The following is an 18,636-nucleotide window of genomic DNA, read 5'->3' on the forward strand; positions in this document are numbered from 1 at the left end:
TACAGCAGGAGCCTCCCCCCCAGGTGTCTGGCTGCACCAGGAGCCTCCCCCCCAGGTGTCTGGCTGCAGCAGGAGCCTCTCCCCTCCAGGTGTCTGGCTGCAGCAGGAGCCTCCCCCCCCATCTACAGCAGGAAAAATAAGCCCCACCCCTTAGTCATTCTCTAGCTGAAAATTGCTTGGACCTGTCGGCCATGAATCCCTTTGTGCCCTGCAGTCAGGACGATCTTTACTTTGATGGTTCATTACCCTTTAGTGTTCCTTCAAGGGCCGTGTCCCTGTAGTGGCAGTGTTGTCCTGTACTATATGGCGGCTGTACGCCCCCCACCCCCCTCCCCAGCTCCGGTGGAACACATTTTTTGCTTTTCGCTGTCTATATGATATGATTGTAGTTTCTCTTATGGATATGACGTGGGCCGAGCAGTGAGCGGAGCCGTTACCAGGCCCAATCTGCCCCCGCTCGCAGACTGCAGAGGGCAAGAATTTTCTGTTAAGCTGCAGCAGGAAGCAGAACAGTGAGAAGAAGCAGGAGGCCGAATCCTAACAAATCTCCTGGAGCCCGGCCAAGTGAGGGACGTGAAGGGCTGAGACTGAGCGCGGGCCCCTTCCAGGAGGACACGAGGCGCTCTGTACTCCCATTACCCCTCCTAATCCCCTGCATCCCCCTCCTCCCCCTGTGGTTTTTTCACTCACGTGTTACTGATATTTTGTGCAATATTATATTGTATTTATAGATGGTTTTACCAGACACTGCGTTCCTTCATGCTGCGTTACTGCCTTCGCTTTGATATTGTCTATATAATTTATAATTGCACTGTTGTTTTATTTTCCAAGTCACTCATTTGTGTGTTTTTTGCTCATTTGCCAACGGTCCGACTTGTCTCCGCGTCCATTCCCTGTACAATCCTATTGTGTCCATAGCAGGAATTGGCAACCCTCGTGTGTCCAGCTGCTGGCGGGCTGTGCGTGGCCGGTGCTCAGCAGGTGGACCCCCGGGGATTGCCCCTATCTGGCTCCAAATTCCCATTCCATGAACCTCCTTGTGTGTACGTTTGTCCTTCTCTCCAGCCGTGTGTCTTACTGGTGATGGGACGTCATCCCGTCACTCCGAACATACAAATAAACTCACTTTGAAACCTGCGTCTTGTTCCCTCATCTGCGTCTTCTGTGCGATGCTTGGTTGGCTGCTCTCGTGGATTACTTAAAGGGGTTGTCCATTTTCTGCTATTGGTGGCCTATCCTTAGCGCCCCACAGATCAGCTGGCCCAGGACAAGGGTAATGTTTACATTGAAGTCTATGGAGACTCTCTGCAGTACCTAAAGCCTCCACTACAGTCAGTGAGCAGCGTAAGCATTACCAGGAGCAGCTGATCTGTAGCGGTCCCAAGCGTTGGACCCTCACAGATCTGATATTGATGGCTTAGAAAGTGGGCAGCTCCATAGAATGGGGGGATTTTTGGGAGCATGGATAAGGCTGGGCTCGTATCTGCGATGGTTTATTCATATGGAGACTGTTTCGCATTGACCGCCGACAATCACCAGATGAAAGAGAGTTGCAAGTCCGACTTTCATTTGGTGGTTTCAGTTTAAAACCGTGAACACCGGGCGGCCCCTTTATAGTCTGTCCGGCCCCGCTGGTGTCCACTATTTTAGCAGCCCGTGTGGCCGTTGTCCTGGTCCTCCGATGGATAACTGGCACAGATATGAACGTAGCCTAAACTGAGATTCGGGTGTTACTAGTTAGTGGTACGTCCTTACACACCTGTGGTCTCACACCTAGGACCCCCGCTGATCAGATTCTTAAGAGACCTCCTCCCTGTAAACCAAGCACAGTGCCGTACTTTATACAGTGGTGGGGCTTGGTATTGCACCTTGAATGGGACTGAGCTGTGTACAAGCCATATCAAGGATGGACATGACGTCACATGACCTTCAGAGCAGCTGATGTGCCGGGGTGCCAGGTACTGATGACCTACCCTATAGAGAGGTCAGATCACATGGTCATGTAGGCGGTGTGCATATAGAGATGGACCGCCCACTGGACTCCTAAGCATGGAAAGGGCAGAGTATATATTGAATCTATACCATAAAACTAGATATCAGTCTGCTGTATAACCTGCCAATGGGAGAGGATCCCTTTAAATAATACATCGGTGAGAGCAGACGACTGGCCAATGAACAGCAAGGCTGAAGGTGGTATAAAGGGTTAATAGTGTCCTGCATTGTTTCTTCTATACGGTATAGGATTCCATATAGATGTCTAGGACTTTCCCTTCCTCCCATTACATCACTGCGCTCCAGGAGTTCTGTGAACGGATCAGACCTCGTCTTCTTATAAAACTTCTGGCTCTGCTCCATAAAAGAGGCAGCAGAAACCCGGTGTGAACAGTCCCCGATTCATAAACCCCCCACAATGGCAGAAAAAACCCAAAACATGAAACCTCAAGAAACGAGATCAGAACGAAGTGGAATAAGAAACGTAAAAATGTATCAATGAGGATATAAAGGTGTGAACGAGCCTCAACGATCAGCGTCACATGACATGGCGTCACAATCTGCACCAAATTCCATCATCTCTTCTGTCCCCGTTGTGTGAACAGTCCCTCACTTTGGTTGGTCTATAGGTGGAGTCCATCGTCAAATAATCTGTGTGTTCTGACGTAAATCTGCAGGACTGTCGCCCGTAAATGAATGTAACGAGTTATAGGACAGGTAAGTCGTTCCCTAATAACAGGGATCCGGCAGACAAGTCCCATGGGTGGGAAACAGTCCGTGTGCGGGCGACAGGACCCGGACTGACCATGGCCGTGTGGATAGGAGTCCCTGCATCATTGTTACCATAGTCTGATCCCTGTAGTGATGGGGTGATAGCGTTCTGTTACTTCATTACTGTAGCGCCCGGGCTGATCGGTGCAGGGGCTCCTATACACAGGGCCATGGTCAGGCTGGATCATGTGACCCACGTTTTCCACAGACCCGTCTTGGTCTATAAGGGCCCTTAGGATCCACATACATGTCTGAGCGTTGTCTGATGGTTCTTTCCATTCTGATGAGAATAAAGCAGATCTATTTCATGGGAACAGATCAGAAGCCGCCATAGAGGTAACAGAATGGACTTGGATGTCCCCCCGAGTGTCATCTGCCTCGTCCCCACCTCTGCCCTGACATCAGGAAGGCTTTCCTCTTAGGCCAGGGCTACAGCGATTCCTACTGTGATTGCCGGGTAGCCCCGCGACTCCTTCAGTAATGTTGGTGAATGGAGTTGCATTGTGACCCCAATGGTGCCGCAACCTGAAGCCACAAAAAAATCGAACACTACTCAAGTTGGAAGTGGTAGTCGCACAACCCTCAGGGTCACAATGTATCTACAGTCACTATTATTGATGGCGTCGCAGAGTAACCTGACAATCCTGCACCGGGACGCGCAGCCCTAGCCATAGAAGCATCGGTGGCTCCAGTGTGACTATATATATACAGCATATACAGTATACATCTCGCCCTCGCTGTGGGAATGTGCTCCGAGCCCTCCAGCACTTTGTGACATTCAGGCCTGAGATACATTGAGCTCTAACCGCAGAAGTCGCTTGTTTGTCGTTCATCTCCTGAGTTACGTCGTCCCACTCGAGGCTCGGGCCATTGGCGCGCACTTTTTCCATCTGTTTGTGCTCGCGTTGCGTTCCCTCCATCTCTGACTTTCCCAGCACACTTGTTACTATACTTAGTCCATGCAGCAGATAAGGCCGAGTTTCCCAGAGTGTCTTCTCCTGGATGTGTGGTGGAAAATCCAAAGCGTCTCCTCTGACCTGGGGCTCGGCTGAAGTCATTTCCTGGGACACAAGAACATTTGTAATATTTAGTCTTTCTAATGGTTTCCAGTTTTTGCAGATGTTGTTTGTTTTAGAAGGGTCAGGTCATCGGTCAGGGGCGGCTCCGCTGCTTAGAAACAAGCTCCGAGTATAGAAAGCCCGGCCATGGGTATAAGATATAACAAGGAGAAAGATACTCAGTGCCCCAAAGTGAGACGAAACAAGCACAATATGGCCGCACTGAGAACATGGGCAAGAGCTAGGTGGGCAAGAGCTTGGTGGGCAAGAGCAAGGTGGGCAAGAGCAAGGTGGGCAAGAGCAAGGTGGGCAAGAGCTAGGTGGACAAGAGCTAGGTGGGCAAGAGCTAGGTGGGCAAGAGCTAGGTGGGAAAGAGCTAGGAGGGCAAGAGCTAGGTGGGCAAGAGCTAGGTGGGCAAGAGCTAGGTGGGCAAGAGCTAGGTGGGCAAGAGCTTGGTGGGCAAGAGCAAGGTGGGCAAGAGCAAGGTGGGCAAGAACTAGGTGGGCAAGAGCCAGGTGAGCAAGAACTAGGTGGGCAAGAACTAGGTGGGAAAGAGCAAGGTGGGCAAGAGCTAGGTGGGCAAGAGCTAGGTGAGCAAGAGCCAGGTGAGCAAGAACTAGGTGGGCAAGAACTAGGTGGGAAAGAGCAAGGTGGGCAAGAGCTAGGTGGGCAAGAGCTAGGTGAGCAAGAGCCAGGTGAGCAAGAACTAGGTGGGCAAGAACTAGGTGGGCAAGAGCTAGGTGGGCAAGAGCTAGGTGGGCAAGAGCTAGGTGCGCAAGAACTAGGTGAGCAAGAGCTACGTGGGCAAGAACTAGGTGGGCAAGAACTAGGTGGGCAAGAGCTAGGTGGGCAAGAGCTAGGTGGGCAAGAACTAGGTGGGCAAGAGCTACGTGGGCAAGAGCTACGTGGGCAAGAGCTAGGTGGGCAAGAGCTACGTGGGCAAGAGCTAGGTGGGCAAGAACTAGGTGGGCAAGAGCTAGGTGGGCAAGAGCTAGGTGGGCAAGAGCTAGGTGGGCAAGAACTAGGTGGGCAAGAACTAGGTGGGCAAGAGCTAGGTGGGCAAGAACTAGGTGGGCAAGAACTAGGTGGGCAAGAGCTACGTGGGCAAGAGCTACGTGGGCAAGAGCTAGGTGGGCAAGAACTAGGTGGGCAAGAGCTACGTGGGCAAGAACTAGGTGGGCAAGAGCTACGTGGGCAAGAACTAGGTGGGCAAGAACTAGGTGGGCAAGAGCTAAGTGGGCAAGAACTAGGTGGGCAAGAGTTAGGTGGGCAAGAACTAGGTGGGCAAGAGCTACGTGGGCAAGAACTAGGTGGGCAAGAACTAGGTGGGCAAGAACTAGGTGGGCAAGAGCTAGGAGGGCAAGAGCTAGGTGGCCAAACTGCTGCTGGTTTTCTGCAAATTCACAGCAAATACAAGCAAAGCTCCACAGAACATTGGGCCAGATTTACTGCCATGTTACTTCCTAGTGGCAAAAAATTCCCCAAGTTTGATGCGAAATATCACCTGGTTGTAGACTAATTTTCCTGACTTAGTTTGACAAAGCGCCAATGGCTTGGAATACGTCATCTGCGACATCTTATGTTACACTTGACAACCCTTCCTATTTCCATGTATCACATGTTCGGTTCCATCAGGGTCAGTCTGGTCAGACTTTGTTCCGGCTGTTCGGGGAGTTGTGGTGAACATTTACAGGTGGTCAGGATCAGGTGCCGCGGTCCCATATACTGGACAATGGGAAGGAGACCTGCGAGAGTACAGGGGGATGAAGGTGCCAGTGTGAGGAATAGGACTTGTAGGAAGGCCTGGAGTTGCCATTGCTGCTGAGACAGGCTGAGGCAGTGCCAGACACCGGAACAGGCCGGGCGACAGAATCCCAAAGGTCACAGCCAGGTCCCTGCAGCCGAAGCTGCTTAGAAAGGGTTAAATTCTGTAACTGTTTTTGGAAAAGGAACCTAAAGCAACAACATTGGGGCAAAAACTTGAGATTCTCCTATAGTCAAGCGTCTGGTTAGAAAACTAAAGGCCCCTCCTGCGGACCCCTCCTCCCTTCCTGCCCCTCCTGCGGACCCCTCCTCCCTTCCTGCCCCTCCTCCTTCCCTAGTTTTTGTATATTTTTGAGCCGTCAGGATATTTTTTCTATTTGGCAGAATAATGAACAATGGCCAAGTAAACAGTAGTAATAAATGAGAGCGGACACCACGGGCCAGATCCTCTTGGCCTGGATATAGGAACACTGTCCTGATAAATCTGAGCACGAGAGCCTTGTTCTGTCATCTCCATCCTGTTCTAGGATGACCCGGGGCGGGATACGGACTGGTCTAATATTCCCTTTAATTCCTTTATAGGCGATGTCCATCCAATAACTTTTCATACAAAACACAATCCCCATAATACTACTCCCCCCTCCCCTCCCGATCACCTGCTGGTCTCTACTCCCTGGTCCCTCCTGGTGCACCCAGATTGACATCCTGCTATGTGCCCTGTCTAGTAAGCAGGGTGCAGAGGTGAGATGTGCTGCAGAGCACCAAGGTGAGGCTCATTATTGGGCACAGTCTGGGTGCAAACATCTTAGTAAATGTTTTTCATAATGTGCGTGTGACAGAAGCTACAAAATCGGACATCAGGCGTTCGTTCTCCGGTGTGGTGTGAATAAGCCGGTCTTGAGGAGTGACGGTACTACAAGGGCCGTTGTATCTCTGGTACTTGGTATCTGATAGGATTTGTAGTTCAGAGACAAGGAAGGATTTTCGTCTCCTTTTCTTGCCGCTCTCGGGGTGGGCGGTTGCGACCGTCCATTTACTTTTCTGCTACGTTCACTTAACAATTAGTGGAAAAACCTTTTCGGAGATCTTGATCTGTCTCGGCTTTCTTTGGACTCGTGTCAGAAACAGGCGTTGATTTGGCTCCAAAAACTCTAAAGTTAAGTGTGTGAGACAGAAAGCCGGGTGGGGGGTGAAGGAGCTCGTCTGACTTTTCTTTGGGACATTAAGCAACAATTTGCTAGAGATGGTTGTGCTCGCAACCCCCTCCGGGCAGGAGAAGCGGCTGCTCCCCCATCGCTTCCTTTCTCTGGCAGCCACCTAAGAAACAATAAACAGCCGCCACTATATGCCTTAAAAGGCCGCAGCGCAGCGAGCAGGCTGTGCTTTCACATGAGAAGAATCCGGCCAAGCTGGGAGCAGGCGGCAGGGAGCCTTATAAGGCCAAACTCCCAAACACACAAGAAGTGACTGCAAGCGGGACCAAGAAGGGGCAGAAGAGCTGCACACGGCACCGCCTGCTGGTCACAGCGCGCAACTGCAGCTCAGCACAGATTAGGATTATTGGGAACCAATTCACAGAACTGATAGCCATCCATTAGGCTAGAAATGAGATATATGGATAAGATAAGATAGTATAAGATACTGCAGGATAATATAATATATTATATAACACGTATACGGCACAATATGCAGGATAATATATCATATAACATGTATACGGCACAATATGCAGGATAATATATAACATGTATACGGTACAATATACAGGATAATATATTATATAACATGTATACGGCACAATATGCAGGATAATATATTGTATAACATGCATACGGCACAATATGTAGGATAATATATTATATAACATGTATACGGCACAATATGCAGGATATTATATAACATGTATACGGCACAATATGCAGGATATTATATAACATGTATACGGCACAATATGCAGGATAATATATTGTATAACATGCATACGGCACAATATGTAGGATAATATATTATATAACATGTATACGGCACAATATGCAGGATAATATATTATATAACATGTATACGGCACAATATGTAGGATAATATATTATATAACATGTATACGGCACAATATGTAGGATAATATATTATATAACATGTATACGGCACAATATGCAGGATAATATATTGTATAACATGTATACGGCACAATATGCAGGATAATATATTGTATAACATGTATACGGCACAATATGTAGGATAATATATTATATAACATGTATACGGCACAATATGCAGGATAATATATTATATAACATGTATACGGCATAATATGTAGGATAATATATTATATAACATGTATACGGCACTATATGCAGGATAATATATTATATAACATGTATACGGCACAATATGCAGGATAATATATTATATAACATGTATACGGCACAATGTGCAGGATAATATATAACATGTATACGGCACAATATGCAGGATAATATATAACATGTATACGGCACAATATGTAGGATAATATATTATATAACATGTATACGGCACAATATGCAGGATAATATATTATATAACATGTATATGGCACAATATGCAGGATAATATATTATATAACATGTATACGGCACAATATGCAGGATAATATATTATATAACATGTATACGGCACAATATGTAGGATAATATATTATATAACATGTATACGGCACAATATGCAGGATAATATATTGTATAACATGTATACGGCACAATATTTAGGATAATATATTGTATAACATGTATATGGCACAATATGCAGGATAATATATTATATAACATGTATATGGCACAATATGCAGGATAATATATTGTATAACATGTATATGGCACAATATGCAGGATAATATATTGTATAACATGTATACGGCACAATATGTAGGATAATATATTGTATAACATGTATACGGCACAATATGCAGGATAATATATTGTATAACATGTATACGGCACAATATGCAGGATAATATATAACATGTATACGGTACAATATACAGGATAATATATTATATAACATGTATACGGCACAATATGCAGGATAATATATTATATAACATGTATACGGCACAATATGCAGGATAATATATAACATGTATACGGTACAATATACAGGATAATATATTATATAACATGTATACGGCACAATATGTAGGATAATATATTATATAACATGTATACGGTACAATATGCAGGATAATATATTATATAACATGTATATGGCACACTATGCAGGATAATATATAATATAACATGTATATGGCACAATATGCAGGATAATATATTATATAACATGTATATGGCACAATATGCAGGATAATATATTATATAACATGTATACGGTACAATATGCAGGATAATATATTATATAACATGTATATGGCACAATATGCAGGATAATATATTATATAACATGTATACGGCACAATATGTAGGATAATATATTGTATAACATGTATACGGCACAATATGTAGGATAATATATTATATAACATGTATACGGCACAATATGCAGGATAATATATTATATAACATGTATATGGCACAATATGCAGGATAATATATTATATAACATGTATACGGCACAATATGCAGGATAATATATTATATAACATGTATACGGCACAATATGCAGGATAATATATTATATAACATGTATACGGTACAATATGCAGGATAATATATAACATGTATACGGCACAATATGCAGGATAATATATAACATGTATATGGCACAATATGCAGGATAATATATTATATAACATGTATACGGTACAATATGCAGGATAATATATTATATAACATGTATACGGCACAATATGTAGGATAATATATTATATAACATGTATACGGCACAATATGCAGGATAATATATTATATAACATGTATACGGCACAATATGCAGGATAATATATAACATGTATACGGCACAATATGCAGGATAATATATAACATGTATACGGCACAATATGTAGGATAATATATTATATAACATGTATACGGCACAATATGTAGGATAATATATTATATAACATGTATACGGCACAATATGCAGGATAATATATTATATAACATGTATACGGCACAATATGCAGGATAATATATTGTATAACATGTATACGGCACAATATTTAGGATAATATATTGTATAACATGTATACGGCACAATATGCAGGATAATATATTATATAACATGTATACGGCACAATATGCAGGATAATATATTGTATAACATGTATACGGCACAATATGTAGGATAATATATTATATAACATGTATACGGCACAATATGCAGGATAATATATTGTATAACATGTATATGGCACAATATGCAGGATAATATATTGTATAACATGTATATGGCACAATATGCAGGATAATATATTGTATAACATGTATACGGCACAATATGTAGGATAATAAATTGTATAACATGTATACGGCACAATATGCAGGATAATATATTGTATAACATGTATACGGCACAATATGCAGGATAATATATAACATGTATACGGTACAATATACAGGATAATATATTATATAACATGTATACGGCACAATATGCAGGATAATATATTATATAACATGTATACGGCACAATATGCAGAATATATAACATGTATACGGTACAATATACAGGATAATATATTATATAACATGTATACGGCACAATATGTAGGATAATATATTATATAACATGTATACGGCACAATATGCAGGATAATATATTATATAACATGTATACGGCACACTATGCAGGATAATATATAATATAACATGTATATGGCACAATATGCAGGATAATATATTATATAACATGTATACGGTACAATATGCAGGATAATATATTATATAACATGTATATGGCACAATATGCAGGATAATATATTATATAACATGTATATGGCACAATATGCAGGATAATATATTATATAACATGTATACGGTACAATATGCAGGATAATATATTATATAACATGTATATGGCACAATATGCAGGATAATATATTATATAACATGTATACGGCACAATATGCAGGATAATATATTATATAACATGTATACGGTACAATATGCAGGATAATATATTATATAACATGTATACGGCACAATATGCAGGATAATATATTATATAACATGTATACGGCACAATATGCAGGATAATATATTGTATAACATGTATACGGTACAATATGTAGGATAATATATTATATAACATGTATACGGCACAATATGCAGGATAATATATTGTATAACATGTATATGGCACAATATGCAGGATAATATATTGTATAACATGTATACGGCACAATATGTAGGATAATATATTGTATAACATGTATACGGCACAATATGCAGGATAATATATTGTATAACATGTATACGGCACAATATGCAGGATAATATATAACATGTATACGGTACAATATACAGGATAATATATTATATAACATGTATACGGCACAATATGCAGGATAATATATTATATAACATGTATACGGCACAATATGCAGAATATATAACATGTATACGGTACAATATACAGGATAATATATTATATAACATGTATACGGCACAATATGTAGGATAATATATTATATAACATGTATACGGCACAATATGCAGGATAATATATTATATAACATGTATACGGCACACTATGCAGGATAATATATAATATAACATGTATATGGCACAATATGCAGGATAATATATTATATAACATGTATACGGTACAATATGCAGGATAATATATTATATAACATGTATATGGCACAATATGCAGGATAATATATTATATAACATGTATACGGCACAATATGTAGGATAATATATTGTATAACATGTATACGGCACAATATGTAGGATAATATATTATATAACATGTATACGGCACAATATGCAGGATAATATATTATATAACATGTATATGGCACAATATGCAGGATAATATATAACATGTATACGGTACAATATGCAGGATAATATATAACATGTATACGGTACAATATGCAGGATAATATATAACATGTATACGGCACAATATGCAGGATAATATATAACATGTATATGGCACAATATGCAGGATAATATATTATATAACATGTATACGGTACAATATGCAGGATATTATATAACATGTATACGGTACAATATGTAGGATAATATATTATATAACATGTATACGGCACAATATGCAGGATAATATATTATATAACATGTATACGGTACAATATGTAGGATAATATATTATATAACATGTATACGGCACAATATGCAGGATAATATATTATATAACATGTATACGGTACAATATGCAGGATAATATATTATATAACATGTATATGGCACAATATGCAGGATAATATATTATATAACATGTATACGGCACAATATGCAGGATAATATATTATATAACATGTATATGGCACAATATGCAGGATAATATATTATATAACATGTATACGGTACAATATGCAGGATAATATATTATATAACATGTATATGGCACAATATGCAGGATAATATATTATATAACATGTATACGGCACAATATGCAGGATAATATATTATATAACATGTATACGGTACAATATGCAGGATAATATATTATATAACATGTATACGGCACAATATGCAGGATAATATATTATATAACATGTATACGGCACAATATGCAGGATAATATATTATATTACATGTATACGGTACAATATGTAGGATAATATATTGTATAACATGTATACGGCACAATATGCAGGATATTATATTATATAACATGTATACGGCACAATATGTAGGATAATATATTGTATAACATGTATATGGCACAATATGCAGGATAATATATTATATAAAATGTATACGGTACAATATGCAGGATAATATATTATATAACATGTATACGGTACAATATGCAGGATATTATATAACATGTATACGGTACAATATGTAGGATAATATATTATATAACATGTATACGGCACAATATTTAGGATAATATATTGTATAACATGTATACGGCACAATATGCAGGATAATATATTATATAACATGTATACGGTACAATATGCAGGATAATATATTATATAACATGTATACGGCACAATATGCAGGATAATATATTATATAACATGTATACGGTACAATATGTAGGATAATATATTATATAACATGTATACGGCACAATATGCAGGATAATATATTGTATAACATGTATATGGCACAATATGCAGGATATTATTATATAACATGTATATGGCACAATATGCAGGATATTATATTATATAACATGTATACGGCACAATATGCAGGATATTATATTATATAACATGTATATGGCACAATATGCAGGATATTATATAACATGTATATGGCACAATATGCAGGATATTATATAACATGTATACGGCACAATATGCAGGATATTATATTATATAACATGTATACGGCACAATATGCAGGATATTATATTATATAACATGTATACGGCACAATATGCAGGATATTATATTATATAACATGTATACGGCACAATATGCAGGATATTATATTATATAACATGTATACGGCACAATATGCAGGATATTATATTATATAACATGTATATGGCACAATATGCAGGATATTATATTATATAACATGTATATGGCACAATATGCAGGATATTCTATAACATGTATATGGCACAATATGCAGGATATTATATAACATGTATATGGCACAATATGCAGGATATTATATAACATGTATACGGCACAATATGCAGGATATTATATTATATAACATGTATATGGCACAATATGCAGGATATTATATAACATGTATACGGTACAATATGCAGGATATTATATTATATAACATGTATACGGCACAATATGCAGGATATTATATTATATAACATGTATATGGCACAATATGCAGGATATTATATAACATGTATACGGCACAATATGCAGGATATTATATTATATAACATGTATATGGCACAATATGCAGGATATTATATAACATGTATATGGCACAATATGCAGGATATTATATAACATGTATATGGCACAATATGCAGGATATTATATAACATGTATACGGCACAATATGCAGGATATTATATTATATAACATGTATACGGCACAATATGCAGGATATTATATTATATAACATGTATACGGCACAATATGCAGGATATTATATTATATAACATGTATATGGCACAATATGCAGGATATTATATTATATAACATGTATACGGCACAATATGCAGGATATTATATTATATAACATGTATATGGCACAATATGCAGGATAACCCCGGGATACGGCTTTATTGAAGAACATTATTAGAGACATTGCAGGATCAGCCTGCACCGCGGCACGGTATAAGGAAGGCGCCTGGACTGAGATATTTACGGGGTAAAGTAATACAGTCAGGAAGGTTTATAGGTTGGGAGGTTTTCTGTCTGGCCCTGGATCCCCCCAATTCTGACAGCGTGTTAGTAGGTTGGGGGGAGCCAATGACATAGGGGTCTTTACATACAATTGTCCTAGAGCCCTGAATTGCAGGTCTACCTATCATACCCCTTGGGCTCCCATAAGTTTTATTTGCCAATCAGGAGCCTGGGAAAGATAGGAACACACATGCAACGTCCCACATTCAGCACAGTGGTCTTCACATGGGTCAGTTCTGCTTCCCCTTGGATGTCTAACCTGAAGCTCCAGGGCCCCAATGCAAAAAAAATGTAATGTGGCCCCCACTTATCATATACCGTGTATAATACTGGAGTCTTCTTATGTTGTAGAGAGGCATTTTGGCCCCCATGGGCTCCATTGCAATTGCTAGCTTTGCACCCCCTATAGCCCCCCCTATCACTGCTTGGGGCTCCCATGTGGAGGAGGGGTGTGGATCTGTTATATTGAGGAATGGATGCAGCATGCCCCCTGGTGGCAGGTGAGCGGCTGAGCACCCCTACATTTATGCCACTGCCTGAGGGGTGCAAATGGCCCCTTAGACCCAGCACTAAACTACCACTAAACATGTGCAATGTGTGAGACTTTCTTATTGGATTTGGGGTCCAGAAACTCTCCCTAATACAACTTTGAGACTGGGGACATTGGTGTAGAGGACAGAATAAGATCTGGGTCTGCATAGTTCACATTCCTTGGTCATGACCCAGTGGGCGACACATCTCGAGTTGTTTCCTACGTCCACTGCACTTCTATGGTGTGACTGGGATTTGCAGGATTACAAACATAATAATATGACATCAAAGCCCAGGACAAGCGCCGCACACCCGGATTGGGGGGGGGGGGGGGTGACTAGGTGAACGCTGCTGGTGTTAGAGGATCGGGCAGAATTACTTGGGAATCGTAGAAAATAAACCTAAATCCTTCCAAGCATTAATAGGTCACTACTTGTAAGGCCGGGCTCACATATGTAGGATCAGAAGAACGGACAGATCCCGGGGGACCCCACTGACTGTAATGGTGTCTGTACCGTATTTCTGGGTTCTCCTGCACGCAGGACTGTTTTTTTTCACAATTTTAGACATTTTTGGCACTGAAACCTCAGATGTAGATGTGAATATGCCCCAACCAAGCATGTGCCCTTTATAAAACCGGAGTCTTCTTAGGTGGCAAAAATATCTTCAGGTCTCTTAAAGTTCCAGTATGTATGTGCCACCTCTACCCCTGCCCTCTTAATGATGACCTGTCACCCCTTCACCCCTTCCTTGGTCCTCTCCCTATCCACCATAGCAATCTGGGTGACCCCTAGGACTTAGGCCCCCTCTATGACCACTATTGGGGAAATGCAGGCTGCGTCTTAGCTATGGATATCTGCGTTTCTTCACTGGTACAGCAGGATCAAGATGTCTACATTCTGTGAGTCTGGGTCCTCAACCACTTCCTCCAGTTCACCTCCTGGGCTGGTGCAGAGCTGAGGGGGCCTGTGAGGTACATGATGGCGGTGGTAGTTTTACCTGGGGCATTATGTAATGGCCTTCAGTCTTCCTGAGCTAAGTGCAAGGGGCCTTGATTGTAGTTGCAGGTAAGGACTCAGGTAAAACTTCTCAACTTTACATGAACCAACACAACTCTGCAATCCTCAGATTCAATACAAGATGGAGATCCAGCATTTATATGGAGGGTCCACGTGAATGAGGACGGAGCTCAATGATTCCCAGCAGTCTGTTATAAGCTCTGCTACATGTGCCAGACTTTCTCTATCCGGGGGTGCAGGTCTCTTCACTGTCCCAGTCCCAGTCTCAGACTTGTGCTGTGTCAATAACATTTACTCTTCAACTTCCATTTACATATCGATCCCGCCACCCATTTACTGCCTTTGTATCTAAAAGGCTTTCCATATAGCGAGCCTAGCAGACCTTGTCACTATATAGCGAGCTTTGCAGGCCTTGTCACAATGTATTGAACCTCGCTGGCCTTGTCACAATGTAGCGAGCTTTGCAGGACTTGTCACAATGTAGCGAGCTTTGCAGGCCTTGTCACAATGTATTGAACCTCACAGGCCTTGTCACAATGTAGCGAGCTTTGCAGGAGTATTCACAATGTAGCGAGCCTCACAAGCCTTGTCACAATGTAGCGAGCCTCGCAGGCCTTGTCACTATGTATCCAGCCTTGCAGGCCTTGTCACAATGTAGCGATCCTCGCAGGGGGAGAAGGTTTTTTTCCCTGTAATAACTCTTTTATATAAAGATTAGTTTCTATAGCATCGTAACAATAACACAGCCCTGCGGATGGCACGGGACGCTTCTATCTACCTTTTATGGCCGTGCATATTAAAAGCTATACCGCCTGAGGGACTGCGAGACGTTCTGCGCTGGATGTATAAACACTCCATGTAACAGAGTAATATCTGAACATGTTACTTAACCTACAGACGTCAGCCGAGGAGCTCAGGCAGTTCCTACTTTGGACTAAAGCAGATCTCGCCCTTGTTCTCTGATCGCCCCCGGCCTCCGGCTTTTATTACATAAAATGGTTATTTATGGGCCAGGGCCCACCTGCATGCTCTTAAAAGGACAGTCACAATGAGAGGGGTTTAGGAGGTTTTAAGGGAAAATACTTTAATTACAGATTGATTTAGATGAAGGATCTTGGAATCCCTGACGGCCCATCATGTGGCTTTAAGGAGTCCGTGTCACGGGGCTTATGGCGGTAAGCTGGGGTATTAGGGCCTAGTTATAAGGCAGGATTATCTGACATCACTATCCCTTACATGGGGCTGACGCTTTTTATTAAACGCTATGACTTTAATAACATATTATGTGATGTATCAGAGAGTGAACCCTGCAAAGGTGGAAGCAGCGGCAGTATTGAGGCCGGGGGTCCCAGAGCTGGGGAGCAGCTCACAGTAACTTACCCCATCCTTAGGTCTGATACCCGAACCCCAACTGCTCCTCTGTTTGCAGAGGTTGTAGCCTCTTCACTGCTTACCAAATATTTGCACAGTAGCCGTGCTTAGTATCACAGTGCAGCACCTTCACTTGAATGGGACTGAGCCGCGCTCTGGCCATGTGACCAGTTAACATGATGTCATGATGATCTTTGGGGGTTCAACACCTTAAGTTCAGTTGATGATCATTAATTTTAAAGTTTTGGAAAACCCTTTTAAACTGGCCAGTGGCGGATCCAGGGTTTGCGGGGCCCTGGGCAATTGACTTTTGCGGGGCCCTACTTACCGGGGGGGTCTTGTGCTTCTAACCTGTACCTCCCAACTTTTGAAGACTAGAAAGAGGTAATAAAATGTGCGCTGCGACAAATTTAGCTCCGCCCACTTTCATGTTGACTCCACCCATTCTCATTCATTTTTCGTGTGCTCCCACACAGTATAATTCTCCTACAGTCACCCGTAAATTATATGCCCCCTCCATCTCTGCCCCCAGTTTCATGCCATTCTCCCCCCTTCATCTGCCCAGTGTCATGCCGTTCTCCCCCCTTCATCTGCCCCAGTGTCATGCCGTTCTCCCCCAATCATCTGCCCCAGTGTCATGCCGTTCTCCCCCATTCATCTGCCCCAGTGTCATGCTTTTCTCCCCCCCTTCACCTGCCCCAGTGTCATGCCGTTCTCCCCCCTTCATCTGCCCCAGTGTCATGCCGTTCTCCCCCCCTTCATCTGCTCCAGTGTCATGCCGTTCTCCCCCCCCCTTCATTTGCCCCAGTGTCATGCCGTTCTCCCCCCCTTCATCTGCCCCAGTGTCATGCCATTCTCCCCCCCTTCATCTGCCCCAGTGTCATGCCGTTCTCCCCCCCTTCATCTGTCCCAGTGTCATGCCGTTACCCCCTTTCATCTTCCCCAGTGTCATGCCGTTCTCCCCCCTTCATCTTCCCCAGTGTCATGCCATTCTCTCCCCCTTCATCTGTCCCAGTGTCATGCCGTTCTCCCCCCTTCATCTTCCTCAGTGTCATGCCGTTCTCCCCCCCTTCATCTGCCCCAGTGTCATGCCGTTCTCCCCCTTCATCTGCCCCAGTGTCATGCCGTTCTCCCCTCCTTCATCTGCCCCAGTGTCATGCCGTTCTCCCCCCCTTCATTTGCCCCAGTGTCATGCTGTTCTCTCCCCTTCATTTGCCCCAGTGTCATGCTGTTCTCTGCACTTTCATCTGCCCCAGTGTCATGCCATTCTCCCACCGTTCATTTGCCCCAGTGTCATGCCGTTCCCCCCTTCATCTGCCCCAGTCTCATGCGGTTCTCCCCCCCTTCATCTGCCCCAGTCTCATGCCGTTCTCCCCCTTCATCTGCCCCAGTGTCATGCCGTTCCCCCCTTCATCTGCCACAGTCTCATGCCGTTCTCCCCCCCTTCATCTGCCCCAGTCTCATGCCGTTCTCCCCCCTTCATCTGCCCCAGTGTCATGCCGTTCCCCCCTTCATCTGCCACAGTCTCATGCCGTTCTCCCCCCTTCATCTGCCCCAGTCTCATGCCGTTCTCCCCCCCTTCATCTGCCCCAGTGTCATGCCGTTCTCCCCCCTTCATCTGCCCCAGTCTCATGCCGTTCTCCCCCCCTTCATCTGC

This window comes from Leptodactylus fuscus, chromosome 7 (genome assembly GCF_031893055.1).
Source record: "Leptodactylus fuscus isolate aLepFus1 chromosome 7, aLepFus1.hap2, whole genome shotgun sequence".
Lineage (NCBI taxonomy): Eukaryota > Metazoa > Chordata > Amphibia > Anura > Leptodactylidae > Leptodactylus > Leptodactylus fuscus.